The sequence below is a fragment of the Miniopterus schreibersii genome (assembly GCF_964146895.1).
Source record: "Miniopterus schreibersii genome assembly, chromosome: 12".
Taxonomy (NCBI): Eukaryota; Metazoa; Chordata; class Mammalia; order Chiroptera; family Miniopteridae; genus Miniopterus; species Miniopterus schreibersii.
The window spans coordinates 6,615,457-6,621,522 of record NC_138112.1 but is presented as its reverse complement, the minus strand read 5'-3'; positions in this window follow the sequence as shown (position 1 = coordinate 6,621,522).

The following is a 6,066-nucleotide window of genomic DNA, read 5'->3' as shown; positions in this document are numbered from 1 at the left end:
AGTAGAAGGGAAGGAAGTGGGGGAAGGGGGGAGAGAAACATTGATGTGAGAGAGACACATTGATTGATTGCTGACCCAAAGTGCCCCAACTGGGCCAGGGATCCAATCTGCAACCCAGGTATGTGCCCTTGACTGGGGATTGAACCTGTGACTCTTTGGTTCGTGAGCCAGTTCTGTAAGCACTGAGCAACACTGGCCAGGGCTCACCATCACATTTAAATGCTAATTTAACGTGGCATAAAAATTATTTTTAGGTTAAAAGTCATTTTCCCTCAGAATATTGAAGACAGTGTGCCATTGCTTACTAACTTCCAGTGTTGCTGATGAAAAGTCTGCTGCCAATGTGAGTATTGTTCTGTGTTCTTAGAGGCTTTTAGAATTTTATCTTCATTCTTGAAGAGGTAAGGGAGGTTTTCTTCTCTCATTTCTTTGACAATACATCCTCTCCATGCTCTCAGCCCTCTCCGGTAACTTCTATATGAATATTGCAGTTTCTACCTGTATCATCTATATTATTTATGACTTCTTTTTTTTCCTTTTTATTGAATTTATTGGGGTGACATTGGTTAACAAAATTATAAAAGTTTCAGGTGCACAGTTCTACAACATACGATCTGTACACTGTATTGTGTGTTCACCACCCCATATCAAGTCTCTATCCATCACCATTTATCCCCCCTATACTCCTCCACCACTGTTACCCCCCTCGCCCCTCCCCTTGGCAATCACCATGTCTGTGTCCATGAGTTTTTTCTTTTTATTTAATCTTTCTTGCTCAATCCCTCTACCCCACTCCAGACCCCACCCCCAAACAGCTGTCAGTCTGCTCTCCATCTATAAGTCGGTCTCTATTTTGCTTGTTAGTTCATTTTGTTCATTAGATTCCACATATGAGTGAAATCATATGGTACTTGTCTTTCTCTGACTGGCTTATTTCACTTAGCATAGTGCTCTCCAGATCCATCCATGCTGTCCCAAAGGGTAAGATTTCCTTCTCTTTTACGGTGGAGTAGTATTCCATGGTGTAAATGTAGCACAGCTTTTTTATCTACTCATCTACTGATGAACACATGGACTGCTTGCAAATGCTATCGTAAATAACACTTCAGTGAATATAGAGGTGCATATATACTATTGAATTAGTGTTTTGGCTTTCTTCAGATAAATTCCCAGAACTGCCTATGGCTTCTTCCATGCTTTCCACAACTGTGATTTTGTGATTTATTCTTGGATAATTCCTTACCTTGGTTAATATTGTACTCTTTAACTTTGTCTAATTGCTACCTAGTTTAATTATTTATTTTCTTTTAAAGGTCAAATTTTTAATATCCTCAACATAGTTTTCTCCTCCTATTTTCTCTACCAGACCTGTTTTTATTGAGGCTGTATGTTTTATTTGTTGCCACTCTTTTCTGGTACTGGAGTTCTTTGGATTTTTCATTTCAGGTATTGTACTTTTTATTACTAAAATTTCCTTTAGGTCATTGTTAAGTGATGCCCTGATCTCTTGAGCCATTAAGTCCATCAAGACTTTAAACTTCTGTTGACATGTCTTTGTATTTTAAATTCAATAATGGAGCCATCTAAGTTTCTATCAATTGAATTATTTCCATGTTGATGCTATTCTTTTGTTTCTTTGCAAGTCTAGAATTTTTTTTTTTTTTTTTTAATTCTCACTTGAGGACTTTTTTTTTTTTTTTCATTGCTTTCACAGAGAGAGTAGGAGGGAGAGAGAGAGAGAGTTATTGATTGTTTGCCTCCTGCACATACCCCAACCTGGGCCAGGGATCGAGCCTGCAAGCAAGGTACGTGCCCTTGGCAGGAATCAAACCCAGGACCCTTTGGTCCATGGGCCAACACTCTAACTACTGAGCAAAACTACCAAGTGCAATTCTAGGAATTTTTTATTGTACACTGGACATGGTGAATATGCTGGCAAGATTGGATTGTTTCCTTTTCCTGCAGAGTAATTTTTGTTCTGGACTCCTCCAAACTAAAAAATCTTTAAAACAAGTCACCCACTGAGGGTCCTTGGCCTGGAAGATGAGCTTTCTGCAGAGGAGAACTTGGTTTCTGTCTGCACAGCTGCGGCTCAGTGCCTGGAAAAGAAGGAATCTGGCCTGAGGATGCAGACAGGGTAAGGAGGCATCAGGGTTGACTCAGTCTTTTGCTGGCTCCTCCCCTCCTCTTATGGTGATTGAAAGGCCCCTTGAGCTGGCGAGTTTGAGGTGCTATTTTTCTCATCCTTAAGTCAGATTATTATTTGGAAAAGAGGCTCACAGGCATTGCTATAACTGAGGACCAATAGATAATAATCATAATCTGCTAATTTCATCTCTCTTAGAAAAGAAATATTAGAAGATGAAGGTAGTTAGGATTTTTCTGAGGGTCTCCCAAAATACCACTTTCCTCAAGTCAGCCTTGGGACAGTGATTAAATCAGATTAGATTAGATGGTGTGTATTCAGTTTTCTAGCTCCTTGATGAGCAATACTAGCTTTTCATTTTGTCAACATTTTCTTTGACAAAATGGATCTTTGCCTCTCTGCAAAACCAAAGAGTGCTTTTATGCAAGCAATCAGTGTGTTCAAGGTGATGAAGGGTAGCAAATGGGATACCCCCAAATATGCCGTTTAGGCCGAAAGGTTATTCTGAGCTGATTATTTTGAGAACCTGCAGATAAAGGAGGAGATCTGAAAACAGAGCAGGAATTTAAGAAGGGAAATTTACATTAGTTGGGGACCTGTAACAGGAAGATTCCTTTTTCATGTGAAAGACTTATCTACATGGCAGGGCAAACTTTGTTTACCATACATTTCCTCTGGTCACCTTCCTGTGAATTACCTTCCTCCACTTTGAAGCTCCAGTCTCCTATCCCGTAGCTCAGGGTGGTATGTAATTGCCTGGCTGCCTTGTAATTCTCATACATTTGTGGGAGTCTCATATGTATGTAATTAAAACTGTTTTTTTTTTTCTTTGTTAATTCTTATTTTTATTACAGGAGGTCTCAGCCAAAAACCCAAAAGGGTGGGAGAAAAATTATTTTTTCTTCCCTATAGTGAATTTAATCCTCTATTTTTAGAAAAATAGAAAAACTGCTTACAGTTTAAAAATGGCAAATTTTCTTACTTCTAGTACTCGTTTCCAAAAAATTGAAGTTTAATTTTAACAAGGGTACTTTATTAGAATGAATAAAATGTTATACATTTTGAATTGGAAAAAAAAACACCAAAAAAGTAAAAGTACCCCAATTAAAAAAAATTACATATACTGACTCAAAGATTATAAAACTGAATGAGAAATTCCATTACATACTATTTTGGTTTACAAAGCTATGTTTTGCATTGGGTGTACATTTACTTATTGAATTGTATAGTTGGAAGAAAGTATTAGAAATTTTTTGTTTTTTGTCTTTATTAGAAGCATTCTTGAAATTATACCTAATTTTTTTTGAAACTTTAAGAAAATTTGCTATTTTAAAACTAAAGCTAGCACAAATCCTAGTTCTGCCACTAATAAATTTTGTGACTTTGGACAAGTACATAACTTTTCTGTGGCTCAGTTTCCTCTTCTCTAAAATGGGGATAGTTCTAATGACTGGACAGTACTAGGTTGACAGAATATCAGTGGCTTTGATATGGGTCGTGTGTGTGTGTGTGTGTGTGTGTGTGTGTGTGTGTGTGTGTGATGAAGTGAGAGGGAGCAGGGCAGGGGGTTGAGAAAGACTTTGCCCCCGGGGGCACTCTATCAGTTGGATGTCAGAGGCAGAGGAGTAACTAGCAAAGGAAATTGAAAATGATCAGCCTCTTGGGTAGGAGGAAACCAGGAGAGTGTGGTGTTTAGAAGCCAAGGTGGCTTGTGAATAATTGAATTCAATGCTGCTGCCAAGTATATTAAGATTTACACCTATCAGTGGATATAACCATTCAGCAGTGATTAGTGACATTTTAAAAAGTTAATGTTTTATTTTTCAATTACAGTTGACATACAGTATTATATTAGTTTCAGATGTATAACCTAGTGATTGGACATTATATAACTTACTAAGTGATCACCCTGATAAATCTAGTACCCATCTGATACCATACATAGTTATTATAGTATTATTGACTATATTCCCTATGCTGTGCTTTATATCCCGTGACTATTCTGTAACTAACAATTTGTACTTCTTAATCCCTTCACTTTTTTCACCCTTCCCCCCAACCCTCTCCCCTCTAACAACCACCAGTTCTCTCTCTGTCTATGAGACTGTTTCAGTTTTGTTTATTTTGCTCTTTAGATTCCACATGTAAGTGAAATCATATGGTATTTGTCTTTCTCTGCCTGACTTATTTCACTGAGCATAATGCCCTCTAGGTCCATCCATGATGTCACAAATGGTTAGATTTCATTTTTTATGGTTGAGTAATATTCCATTGCATCTGTGGATCACAGCTTTTTTCATCCACTAGTCTATTGATGGGCACTTGGATTGCTTTCATAGCTTGGCTATTGTAAATAACGCTGCAATGAACAAAGGGGAGCATATATTCCTTTGAATTTGTGTTTCGGGTTTCTTAGGATGAATTCCCAGAAGTAGAATTGCTGGGTCATAAGGCAGCTCCATTTTTAATTTTTTGAGGTAACTCCATACCGTTTTCCACAGTGGCTACACCAGTCGGCATCCCACCAACAGGGCTCCCTTTCTCCACACCCTCGCCAGCACTTGTAGTTCGTTGACTTGTTGATGGAGCCATTCTGACAGGTGCGAGGTGATACCTCATTGTGGTTTTAATTTGCATTTCTCTGATGATTAGTGACGTTGAGCATCCTTTCATATGTCTGTTGGCCACCTGTGTTCCCTCTTTGGAGAAGTGTTTGTTCAGGTCCTCTGCCTATTTTTAAATTGGATTGTTTGGGTTTTTGGTGTTGAGTATTGTGAGTTCTTTATAAATTTTGGATATTAACCCCTTTTCAGATGTATCATTGGCAAAGATGTTCTCCCATTTAGTAGGTCGTCTCTTCATTTTGTTGATGGTTTCCATTGCTGTGCAAAACCTTTTTAGTTTGATGTAGTCCCATTTGTTTGTTTTCTTTTGTTGACCTTGCCCAAGGAGATATATCAGAAAAAATACTGTTAAGAGAAATGTCTGAGATTTTACTGCCTATGTTTTCTTCTAGGAGTTTTACGATATTGAGTCTTACATTTAAGTCTTTAATTCATTTTGAGTTCATTCTTTTATATGATGTAAGGAAGTGGTCTAGTTTCATTTTTTCAAGTATTTGTCCAATTTTCCCAGCACCAATTATTGAATAGATTGTCTTTATCCCATTGTATGTTCTTGCCTCCTCTGTGATGTGTGAACAGACCATATAGACGTGGTTTCTTTCTGGGCTCTTTATTCTGTTCCATTGATCTATGTGTCTATTTTTTTGTTGTTGTTGTTTTTTAAATTTACCTTTATTGTTGAAAGTATTACAAATGTCCCATTTCCCCCCCCCATTGATTCCCTCCACTCTGTACCGCCCCCCCCAGGCCTCCACCCCACTATTGCCTTTGTCCTTGGGTTATACATATAAGCATATAAATTCTTATGTTAATCTCTCCTCACCCCCTCCCCCACCTTCTCTTGAGATTTGTCAGTCAGTTCCATGCTTCTATGTCTCTGAATCTATTTGGTTCATCGGTTCATTTTGTTCATTAGAGTCCACATATGAGTGAGGTCATGTGATACTTGGCTTTCTCTGACTGGCTTATTTTGCTGAGCACAATACTCTCCAGTCCCACTAGGCTGCCTCATATGCTCCCCCCTTTTTTATAGCTGCATAGTATTCCATGGTGTAAATGTCCGAGAAGATGCTTGATATGATTTCAATCTTCTTGAACTTGTAGAGACTTGTTTCATGTCCTAACATGTGGTCTAGCTTTGAGAATGTCCCATGTGCATTGAGGAGAATGCCTATTGTGCAGCTTTGGGGTGAAATGTCCTGTAAGTGTCAATTAAATCCATCTGATCGAGTGTATCATTTAGAGTCTCTGTGTGTCTGTTTTTATGCCTGTACCATGTAGTTTTGGTTACTATGG